This window comes from Meriones unguiculatus, chromosome 1 (assembly GCF_030254825.1).
Source record: "Meriones unguiculatus strain TT.TT164.6M chromosome 1, Bangor_MerUng_6.1, whole genome shotgun sequence".
NCBI lineage: Eukaryota > Metazoa > Chordata > Mammalia > Rodentia > Muridae > Meriones > Meriones unguiculatus.
This window is the reverse complement of record NC_083349.1, coordinates 144054976-144067345: the sequence shown is the minus strand read 5'-3', so window position 1 is coordinate 144067345 and position 12370 is coordinate 144054976. Positions and strand designations below refer to the sequence as shown.

The following is a 12370-nucleotide window of genomic DNA, read 5'->3' as shown; positions in this document are numbered from 1 at the left end:
CCTAAGGAAGGTGTTGCCCACAGTGGGCTCAGCCCTCTCATAAGAATCAAGACACTATCACACAGACATAGCCACAGGCCAGTCTGATAAAGGCACTTCTTCAGTTGAGGTTTCCTCTATGCAAATGTCTTCAGGTTATGTCAAGTGGACAGTAAAACCTAACTAGGACACTGAGCTTGTATAATTGGTGTCTTAGTTTCGGCTTTATTGCTGTGAAGAGACATCATAATCACAGCAATTGTTTTCTTTTCTTTTTGTTTGGTTTTTTGAGACAGGGTTTCTCTGTGTAGCCCTGGCTGTCCTAGACTTGCTTTGTAGACCAGGCTGGCCTCAATCTCCCTGAGATCTGCCTGCCTCTTCCTCCCTGAGTGCTGGGATTACAGGTCTGTGCCACCACACCTAGCTCACAGCAACTCTTACAAAGGAAAACATTGAACTGGGGCTGGCTTACAGTTTCAGAGGTTTAGTCTGTCCCTTCCAGCAGGAGTTCAACGAGTTCCTAAGGAGGGGCGAAAAGAATGAAACGGAGACAAGGAGACACAAAGAATGAGAGCAAGTCTATAATCTGATCTTGCTCTCCTTTATTTGAAAATTTTCACACAACTTTATAGGGAGAAGGCGGGAAGGGAAAATGTGTCAGCAATATAGTTTACAAAACATAACAGGGTGATTAATGATGATGCAGAACACCACAAGAATGTTTACTAAAAGAGATACTACAAGAATGTCAGCTAAGATAGCTCAAAATGTCTAGCCTGATGCACAGATGTCTCATAGGTTCCGGAAATGTAAATCTCTCACCTACAACCTTGTTGCAGCTGTCTGTAACTTTCCACTAGCTGGCTGTGGCTCCCGGCATCTCCTCCCTTTCTCAAATAATTTAAGAGGCTAGCAGGTAGGTTATGAACATGAGGTCTTTTGAAGACAGTGGGCATTAACCAGAGGGGGGAAGTACAGACATGATCCTCCCAGGGCATTTTGCAGCCTTTTTGGGTGTCTTTTTGGGGAGGAGAGGAAGACCCCATCAACACCTGAGAGCATCCCCAGCAGGTTGTGGTTAGGGGTAATCAGACACCAACCTCTATGCAATCAGGTTTGCTTCTCGGGGAACTCAGAAGTGGACAATTGGGTCCTTCCCCTGTGGTACCTTTTCCTACACCCCTATGGTGCCCATGCCACATTAGGCAAGCACTTATCTGAGTTTTATGCTGTTCTCATGAGAGCCAAATGCAATCAAGACCCATGTGATGGACTGTTACCAGTTTTCCTCGGGCTCAGCTAAGCCTCTGTCAGCCAAATCAAGTCCGTGATAATGAACTTGTATGGGTTTAGATGCCAGGGAGTCAATTTGTTCTTTTACAAAGCTAGTAAGCCTTTTGATGGCTCATGGGCTGAAAGATATGAGAAGAAGGAAGCCCACCATGGGTCCCAAGACTGAAGGTAGGAGAGTAGTGAGCCAGGGAGAGGTTGAAAACCAATTATTAAACCAACTTTCCTCTTGTTCTCTCTGTCTTTTTATCCTCTCTAACTTTAGCCATGCTGACTTTCACAACCCCAGAATAGTCCATGTAAGAACAACATTCTTCCTTGAGGACAGCACATAGCAGTCATCTTGACTGGCGGGGTCTTCTTTGACATCATTATCATTATCAGGAGAAAACTCCTCATCCACTTGTTGCACCAGGCATTCCAGTAGCCATCAAGCTGCATCATTTTCCTGCGGAAAAAAACACAGACAACTGTGTCCATGCCATTGATTTGTTAAAGGATTCCTCCATTTTACTTTAGCAAAAGTTATTTTTGGTTTCTGTATGCCAAAATCTATCTGCTGCAGATTTACCATGCTTATCCAAATTTTAAAAATTCAGATTTAATTTTTTTTTTTAATTTAGGTGTCCAGGGGAGTGGCTCCCCCTTTTTTGTTTTTTTGCAAGTAAATCTTAATTGTTTAGTGGGCACGTTCTAGCATGCCTTGTCCTTCAGGATTGTAAGATATTCCAGTTATATGAGAAACTTGAAACTGTTGACAAAATCTTTTAAAAGATTTGTTATTATATCTTGCTTCATTGTCAGTTTTTAAATTGCTTAGGAACTCTTAGAACATTGAAAGCTTGAAGACAATGAGCAATAACATTTTTTGCAGCTTTCCTGGTTGAGGAGTGGCAAAAATAAGTCCAGAATAGGTATCTATGCAAACATGTACATATTTTAACTTTTCCAAATTTAGGAATACGAGTAATATCTATTTGCCAAATCTGATTTGGAACCAGTCCTTTAGGATTGACTCCCAAATGAGGAACAGGCTGAAATTGAGGACAAGTACTGCAAGCCTTGACTATAGTATGGGCCTATTCTTTAGTCAACCCATATTTAAGTCTCAAGGTTTGACTATTAAGATGATGCATGTTATGGGCATCTTGGGCTCTTTAACTGTAAACAATAAACTTTGGTGGCTTTATCTGCCAATGCATTTCCTTTTAGACAGGGGTCCTGGCAAATTAGAATGAGCCCTCGAATGTCCTATAAAAAACGGGAAAGTTTCTTTCTTGTATCAAGTTTTGAATTTGTAAAAATAAAATTCCAGCAGGAGAAAATATCTGAATTTGACCTGCAGTCTCTAACCTAGGCAAAGACTGAGCTACACATGCACTATCTGTAAAAGTGTTTAAAGACTGCTTATTAAAAAATTGAAACACAGCCAATACTGCAGATAACTCTGCTATTTGCACAGATGTGCTGCTAGACACTTGAAAAGACATTGTTTTTCTTTTCATAAGTACAGGCAGCAACACCAGATAATGAATCATCAGTAAATACCATTAAAGTATCAACAATGGGAATAACTTTTGTTTTAAATGGAAAAACTATAGGTTGTACCTTTAAAAACTGAATTAATTTGTTTTCTTGTGCCTCAACAGGTTGGACTCTGTCATAATAAACTTACATATGTTAAAATGCCATATTTTTCAGATCTTTGACAAGTCTGAGAGCCAGATATTTGAGTTACTCTTTTTCTACCTTTATTATCTGCTCTAAACTGCATCCTATAAAACAGGATGTTATAATCTTTAATTTTGGCATATATTTTAAATGTATGTTTTAGAACCAAATATTAGGTAGATCTATATGGCAAACTTTATGGTTACCCATTTTAATATTAACCTTAAAAAAAAAAAACAACCTAAACAAAGAGATTAGGTAAAATTTAATTTGTACTCCACTATAATCTTTAGCATAACTTTAAATCTGCTCTTTTTAAACTAAAATCAAAGGAAAAATTTTTAATTAAACATAATTTATAAAGGGGCTAGCAAATCTTATTAATCCTATCATATTATATTAAAACTTAACAGCAAAAAAATTAAAGGACCAAAGTTTTATTTAGTATTAAACAGAGAACTATACTTAGCCTGCAGCCTTCAGTAAAAATAGACTATTCTGGTCATACCAAATCTATAGGCCAGAAAGAAACAGCATTAAATCATTTATTTTAGGTACTGGCAGCCAGGCATCTATTTTATATAATTGTTGACAATGATCTGAATATAAGCCTGCATAACCCTGGGCTAACATGGAACTGTAGTCCTTTTTGTCCTGTAAAAGAGCATAAGCAAACATTTTGCATTCAAGAATCTCCAGCCTTTTTAAATGAAGAATAACATATTTTATAGATTTTTTGACATGATATATTGTAATAACTGCAGTTTTTGTTTAATTGGCTTAAACAGCATGACTTGATTTTACCTTGTAAAATTAATAAAATAAATACCAAGGTCTTTTGACCTCCCCAAAGGGTTGAGAAACTGTTTTTAAGTTTTTTGTTAGACTGTCCAAGGATTATTATTTTAAAATACCTGATAAATTTTAAAATGTTTTATAGAGTTTTACTCTGGTGGTCCAGGACCAAACTCAGAGGTGTTGATTTAAACTGTCTCATGTCCAAAAATGTGAATATCGTCAGTCAGATTTTAAAATATTGTCATTTTAAGTCCACATATAAACACATACACACATAGATTCCAGAAGGAGCAGAGCCCCCATGGCCCTTTCCCCTCCCCGGGATCTGGGGCGTTCTCCAGACTCCCTTGACCAGATTAGAAACTCTCCAAGTTTTTCAGACCTCCAGAGCAAACTGAAACCAAAAATAAAAACAGACAGCCAGCAGACAAAAACAAAACACAGAGACAAAGACAAGAACAACCTTGGTACCTGCTTTTTAAACATTTAAATATTTTTTAAAACCTGTTTTTGTAATATTAAAACAAACCATTCTCTTTAGGAGTGAGTTTATAGAGCATAACCATGATTTCAAAAGTCAGAACTAGATTTAAAACTCAGAATTTATCAGTACACAATTTAATCTTTAAAACTGGAAATGGCTCCATCCTCTGGCCCCTGTCCGAGAGCTGACACTGACTGAAGCCCGTGGGAGGAGGGATGAGAGGAGGAAGGGGGCAAGGTGAACTGCTGCTCAGCTCAGCAGGTAATTCTGAGGGTGTGAGTGTTCCCATCCACCCTAGTTCTGCGAAAGCCATGAAGCCATCCAAGCCTAGCCCGCTGTGGGGGAGGGGGAAGAAGAAGTGCAGTGTCCCGTTCCTCTGCTCACTTAGCTACGAGCTATGGGCCCCTGCTTCGTGCTTTCTACCCCGGCCCGCCTGGAGGTCTTTTGTTGTTGTTTGGGTTAGAGGGAGGCAGGTGCAGGAGGCCAGTCTGAAATATGAGACTTGGCAGTTTCTTCCTCTGATTGTTTTATACTCATTATCTAGAGCTTGTCTCTTAAACCATTTTTTGCTTTTAAATTACACAAATCTGTTTGAGCTCCTTTATGAACATTTGAAATAACCTTAGAAATACTTTTTTTTTTTCTGCCTGTTTGGTTGCTCTAATCTTTCAAGCAACTCTTTAGCTTGTGATTTTCTTTTTTATTTACCCTTGCTCCTCCTGTCTTGAAGGACTCCTTGAGACCCTGTTAGAATAAGTCATGCTTACTCAACTCTTGTCCCATGATTCGTCCTTCTGACTTACCTCTCCGGATCAGACTCACAGACGGGTGGTTCTGTGGAGATCTCTTATGCAGGATCTTCACTCACTTCTCCTGTAGAAGCGGCGATCCTATGAACTTGTGTGGGCCCACAAAGAACGACGTTCAATTCAATCCCCGTGCCTCAGCCCCACGTTGGGCGCCAATTATGTCCCGTCCAGCGGGAGTTCAACGAGTTCCTAAGGAGGGGTGAAAAGAATGAAATAGAGACAAGGAGACACAAAGAATGAGAGCAAGTCTATAGTCTGATCTCGCTCTTGTTTATTTGAAAAATTTCACACAACTTTATAGGGAGAAGGCAGGAAGGGAAAATGTGTCAGCAATATAGTTTACAAAACGTAACAGGGTGATTAATGATGATGCAGAACACCACAAGAATGTTTACTAAAAGAGATACTACAAGAATGTCAGCTAAGATAGCTCAAAATGTCTAGCCTGATGCACAGATGTCTCATAGGTTCCGGAGACGTAAATCTCTCACCTATGACCTTGTTGCAGCTGTCTGTAACTTTCCACTAGCTGGCCATGGCTCCGGGTATGAGTCCATTACTGTCATAGTGGGAGACATGGTGGCATGGCACTAGAGAAGGACCTGAGAGTTCGACAGCTTGATCTGCAGGCGGCAGCAAGAGGCTGTTCTACTGGGTATGGCTTGAGCACATGAGACCTCAAGGCCCGCCTCCACGGTGACATACTTCCTTTAACAAGGCCACACCTCTTTATGTTGCCACTGATTTAATGGTCAAACCAAACCACCATATCCCACTCCTTGGCCCCCGTCAGCTTGCAGCAATACCATAACGCAGAAATGCATTCACTGTAGCTTCAAAGGTCTCCACAACCTATACAGTCTCAAACTTGTTAAAAGTCCAACGTTCAAAGTCTCTTCTTTGAACTCTCTCCACTGTACTCTCCTGTAACGTCAAAATAAAAGAGCAGATCATATACTTCTAATACATAATGGCACAGGGTACATATTACCTTTCCAAAAGGGCAGGGAACGGAGCATGCTGAGGAAATACCGGACCAAAGCAAGACAAAAAGCCAGCCAGGCAAATCCAAACTCTGCATCTCTACATCTTCAGCTCTCAACTCCTCTCTCTGCTGACTGCAGCACACTTCTTCCTCTAGGGCTGGCTCCACTCCCTGTTTGCAGCTCTCCTGGCCAGGTAACCCACAGCTCTGTCAGCTCCAACATGTTGGGGCTCCAAGGCAAGCCAGGCTTCACCTGCCCAGCTTCACGCAACAGCCTTACTGGGCCTCCATGAGCTACACCCCTGCCACATACCCGGCCTCAGTGGCTTTCCTTAGTCATGAGGGTGGGGATGGGCGAGATTCCACAACTCCTTCTATTCTTGGCTGTAAAGCCAGAACAACATGGCCAAAGCTGCCAAGTCCTGCTGCCTGCTAGGGCTGGAACATGGCCCCTTGTTCAATTACATCTTCAGCAGCTTTCTGCTTTTGCTGGTTTCCATCACAGCCCAAGCCTCACTGTCCTGGAACTCGCTCTGTAGACCAGGCTGGCCTCAATCTCAGAGATCCTCCTGCCTCTGCCTTCTGAGTCCTGGGATTAATGGTGTTCTCCACCACACCTAACTCCAAGCTTTTCTTGAATTCATTTTCCACTTCTCTTTAATTCCCTTTGACTTTTCTTTATATCCTTTCCACAAGTTGAAATCTTAGCTGGGTAGGCTGTGCCCTGAGGTCACTACTTCCTTTATTCCTTAACACCCTCTTGTCTTTCATCATTTTAATCCTTGATCACTAGATTTGGCTCTACTCTGCTTCCTGATGCCCTTTTCTTTTCAAATTGCACATTTTGGGTTCAGCTTGCTCCTTTGCATTTTGTGTTGTCATCAGTCCCCTCTCTGGCATGAGTAGACATTTGTCCATGTCTCTTTAGGAGTAGTGTTGCATGATAGAAAGCTAAGTTATTTATTTATGATTGCTTTTTACGGCTATGGATGTGCTGGTGTGTGTAAAGTCTTGGTGCAAGCATGGGTATGTATGGAGGAGGATGGAGGTTCACACTGGGTGACTTCCCTTACAAAAAAAGATTTAAATTTTTTTTTGTTTGTTTTATGTGCATTGGTGTCTGCCTGTATGTGTGTCTGTGTCAATATGTCAGATTCCCTGGAACTAGAATTACAGACAGTTGTGGGCTGTCAGCTGAGTGCTGGGACTTGAACCCTGGTCCTTTGGAAGAGCACCCAGTGCTCTTAACTGCTGAGCCATCTCTCCAAGGAACTCTCCGGAATCAGACCCTCCCTGTCTCCACCCTCTCAGTGCTAAGGTTGCAGGTGTGTGAGACAGTTATTGGCTTTTATATGGGTAACGGGGGTCCAGACTGCGGTCTTCCTGCTTGAGCGGCAAATATCTTACCCACAGAACCATCTTCTAGCCCCAATTTGTGTGATTTTTAAAATCTTTGGTTTTCTGAGACAGTGTCTCTCTCCATAGCTCAGGTTGGCCTTCAGACTCATGGAAGGCCTCCTTCTCTAACCTGTCAAGTGTGGACAGGGGTCACATGCCCACACTGCCACAGCTGGCTTGTGCCAGTTTTTTAACATAAAAAACTTCCTTAAGTTTTCAGTGAATCACGTCTCACTGATTTTTCCAAGAACCGCTTGGGTGGTGGCTTCTTCCTTAACTATGGATTTGACAGTTATTTCCTTCCCTTTTCTTTTTTCAGAAAAATGTAGTCAGCTGAGCTGTGATGGCGCACACCTTTAATCCCAGCACTTGCGAGGAAGATGCAGGCGATCTCTGAGTTTGAGGCCAGCCTGGTCTACTGCATGAGTTCCAGGACAGCTAGGACTGCACAAAGAAACCCTGTCTCAAAAAACATAATAAACAAACACCCTCTCCCCAAATTAAGAAAATGTAGTTTTTCTTTGAAAGATTTAAAAATTGCTTCATTTATTCTGTTTTTCTGATGGTTATGACTAATCTGGGTCTGAGTTGTCTTCCATTTTTTTTTTTTTTTTTTTTACTTTAAAATTTTTAAGTGTGGATGTGTGTGTGTGCCATCTCTTAGCTTCCTGCTCTGGCTGCCTGCTTCCATGCCTCCCCCACTATGGTGGACACTATTTGAAACAGAAGCCAAAATAAACCCTCTCTTCCATACATTGCTTTTGCTCATGGTGTTTTTATCACAGCAACAGCAGGCCCAGATACAGTACTTGGCATGCCGTTCTGAGAGACCAAAGACTCTAAAATCAGTGGTTATTTTTTTAAAGTTTACAGCACAGGCCTGAACTAAGGCCAGCCAAGTGGAGATATGTCCAGCCACCTTCAGGGAAGAACTAGCTTTGATGCCCCGAAGGGAAGAACCAGCCTTACTGCATTCTTTCCTGCCCACTAGAGATACAGTTGCTAGGAAACCAGCCCTTCCCACTAGGAAGGAAAGCCAGACCATTAATGGTTTGGGGGCCTTTCTATGGCCAATCAATTAAAAATGCAACATCCCTTTTGTGTTTCAACTAATAGAAGCTTGCCAGGCAGGAATCCCCTGCTTTGGGTGTTCTGGGAGGGATCAGACTCTTTAAATCACCTGACTAAACTAAGCACAAAGCTCTTGGCTCTCACCGCTTTGGTGGTGAGGGTGTGTGAGCCCAAGCTTCAGCTTGTAATAAAAAGATCCTCATGTGTTTTGGATTTGACTCCTGGAGGTTGTCTTTTGGGATCTCGAGAATCGGGTATAACAGTTCAAAGCTAGTTCAGGGGGCTGGAGAGATGGCTCAGAGGTTAAGAACACTGTCTGCTCTTCCAGAGGCCCTGACTTCAATTCCCAGTAACCACATGGTGGCTCACAACCATCTATAATGAGAGATCTTGTGTCCTCTTCTGATCTGCTGGCACAAATGCAGGCAGCATACTGTATAAATAATAAATAAATAAATTGTAAAAAAAAAAAAAAAGTTAGTTCAATTCCACACCTGTCATGTGGAAAAACAAAATCGAAGATGCTCCAAAAAAAAATTTTTTTTTTGAGACTTATGTAGGCCAGGCTGGTCTAAAACTTGATATGCAGCTGAGGATGACCCCGAGTTTCTAATTCTCCCAAGTGTTGGGACTACAGGACTGAGACACCATGTCCAGTGTCCTAGTTACGTGCATTGCTGTGAAGAGACAGCAGACCGATTACTTACAGTTTTAAAGGGTTAGTGTGTAATCATGGCAGAAGGCAGACAGACATGGCACTGGGGCAGTAGCTGAGATCAGTACATCCTGTTCTACACGGACAAAGACAGACGGACAGATGGATTAGATAGATAGACAGAGAGAGATAGCGGGCTTGGTGTGGGTTTTGAAACCTCAAGTTCCACTCTCATTGATACACATCCTCCAACAGGGCCACATGCCCTAATCTTTCCCAAGCAGTTTAACACGTGAGGATTAAGCATGCAAATATAAGAGTTTACGGGTCATTCTCCTTCTAACCACCACACCCCATTTGTGCACTGATAGCTATGGAGCCTGGAACCTTATGCATATCAGGCAAATGCTCTACCAAACGGGCTGCAGCCTCAGGCCCCCACAACTTTCTGAATGCTGACTAGAAGAGCAAATGAAAATACCCATACCACACTTCATATAATGGGTTGCGGATGTGATGATTCATGCCTATAGTCAGAGCACATAAGAGGTAGAGGCAGGAGGGTCAGAAATTCAAGGTCATCCTCAGCTACATAGTGAGCCTGAGCCAGCCACTCTGTCTTAAAACCCCAAACCCTGAGACTAGAGAAGGCTCAGCAATGAAGAACACTGGCTACTCTTCCCAAATTGAATCAGTGTTCAATTCCCAGCACCCACAAAGTGGCTTACAACCATCTGTTACTCCCATATCAGGAGATACAATGCCCTCTTCTGGCCCCCTTGGGCACTGCACACACACGGTGCACATATAAATATGCAGGCACACACTCATATATAGAAAAGAAACAAATCTTTCCAAACAAACTTCAAACCTAAACTGAAAGCAAACCAACCAAGTGACAACAAAACCCACAGCCCCCTCACATTATGGTGTAAAAGTTACCTTCGGGCTTATGATGGTTTAAACAAGAATGGCTCATATATTTGAATATATATGTGGAGAATCATATATTTGGTCTACAGTTGGTGAAACTGTTTGGGAAGGATTAGGAGGCATGGCCTTGTTGGAGGAGGTGTGCTCAGCGACTGCTCCAGTGCCAGGCCTGTCCTGTTGCCAGGCTCCCTGCCAAGATGGTCATAGACTCACCCTCTGGAACTGTAAGCAAGGCCCCAATTAAACGCTTTCTTTCTTAAGTTGCCTTGGTCATGACATATCACCACAGGAAGAGAGAGTAACTAAGACAAGAGACTATGAGCAGCAGAGTGTGAAATGGCGAATTCTGTATTTGTGAATTCTGTATTTAGGCTTGGGTCTCATCTCTAAGATATCTCATTTTACATATCTATGGTAATATTCCAAAATCTGATAGAAATCTGAAATCTGAAATGCTCTGGTCCCAAGCATTTTGGATAAAGGATTACTAATCTATATGCTCCAAACAGAATGACTCTCCCATCTTTTTTACTTCCAGTTGCCCAGGCTCATATCTACATCATCTTCTCTACTGTCTTACCAGCTGAGCTGACATAACTTCTTACTGTCCCAGGGCCATCACTCTGCTCTTCTTTTTCTCATCTTGGTTCCTGTAATGGCTATTCTTGGTTGTCAACTTGACTACATCTGGAATGAACTATGGAGGGCACATCTGTGAGGTAATTTTTGCTTGGCTTGAAGTAGATAGATCCACCTCTAGTCGCCTTTCAGATAGGAAGACACATGTCTTTGAACCAGATTTTTTTCCTCCCTGAGACAGGGTTTCTCTTTGTAGCACTGGCTTTCCTGGATCTCAATCTATAGACCAGGCTGACCTCGAACTCACAGAGATATGCCTGTGTCTGCCTCCTGAGTGCTAGAATTAAAGGTGTTCTGCACCACTGCCCAGCCTTGATCTGGATCTTGAGGAAGGCACACCTTCAATCTGGAAGAGAATGCTTTTGCTTTTTGCCTGCTTGCTCTTGCCTTGCCAACAAGTCCATTTCTTCACTGGCATTAGAGTCTACTTTTTTTGGGATTCCGGCATCTATTGAAGACCAGCTGAGATACTCAGCATCATCAACTGAGCAACTTCTGAATTCTTGGACTTTCTGTTTATAGCCAGTCATTCTTGGAGTAGCTGGACCATAGCCTATAAGTCATTCTAATAAATCCCCTTTCATTTATCTATTTTATGTATATGAGGACTCTGTCTGCATGCATGCATGCAGACCAGAAGAGGGCATCAGATCCCATTATTTATGGTTGTGAGATCCCATGTGGGTGCTGGGAATTGAACTCAGGACCTCTGGAGGAGCAGCTAGTGCTCATGTCTTCAGCCCTTTACCCCTTCCCATGTACTATAGAAAGGTAAGCTCATTCTATAAGGTCTGCCACTCTGGAGAGCCCTGACTAATAGTTTCCTACTGTGTCGGCTTGTATTTTTCAAACACCAACTTTATTTAAGGTTCTTAAACGCCTTTACCTCCCTTCCAACAACCCTACCCCAACCTTTGGTAGGAGATTAGTTGGGAAAGGGGCTGTAGACCTCTTTTATCTACTTCCTGCTGATTAGGTTGATGGGTCCTTAGGGGATTATCCTTAGGTTATGAATAGGTAAACTGAGGCTCAGTTCCCCAGTGACTGGTTTCAAGTACTGAGTAGTTTTCTCTGGAGTCTTTTCTTATCCATTTGGTCATTATCCATTATCCATTTGGTCACGTGTGGCTCTGTAGCCGGCTTTGGGGGGACACAACACCCCCCAGCACAGAGCCGGCCCCTGGCTGAAGGCAGATCTGATTACTCATTAGTGAGTTATTAATAGAGTGACCATGACTGTTTTGTTAATTTAATTGGTTTTGGGACAGTATGAAGTCCTGAATGACCTGGAACTCATTATGTAGTCCAGGATGGCCTTGAACTCACAAAGATCCGCCTTCCTTTGCCTCCCAAGTGCTGGGATTTAAGGCGTGCACCACCATGCCGGGCCACAGGCCTGTGTGTTTTAGTGCTTGAGCTCTCTTGCTGGCCCGAAACCTTCGCTCTCTAGCAATCCTGCCCGCAAATGGCTGTGGAGAGGGCGTGGCCAGAGACAGGGACTTACCTGTAACCCCTCCTCTGGTCTCTAGAGGGCGTCGAACCACCCAAAACACGGCCTGGAGCGTGGTGAGCCTTGAGCGCTCTGTGCGCAGGCGCAGCCTGGGCATTGGCTCCCCCGCCACTCCCTATTGTCTCCATAGCACTGAGATGAGAGGTCG

At 42.8% G+C, this 12370-nt stretch overlaps 1 long non-coding RNA gene across 1 annotated transcript; it reads right to left on the bottom strand.

Moving 5' to 3' along the window:
• Positions 1–571: 571 nt before the first annotated feature.
• On the bottom strand, positions 572–12344 carry LOC132648022 (uncharacterized). Its single transcript, XR_009586374.1, has 3 exons — positions 12217–12344; positions 5026–5220; positions 572–1717 (listed from the first exon to the last, which is right to left on the bottom strand). It is a non-coding gene; the product is annotated as an uncharacterized LOC132648022 (long non-coding RNA).
• Positions 12345–12370: the final 26 nt, after the last annotated feature.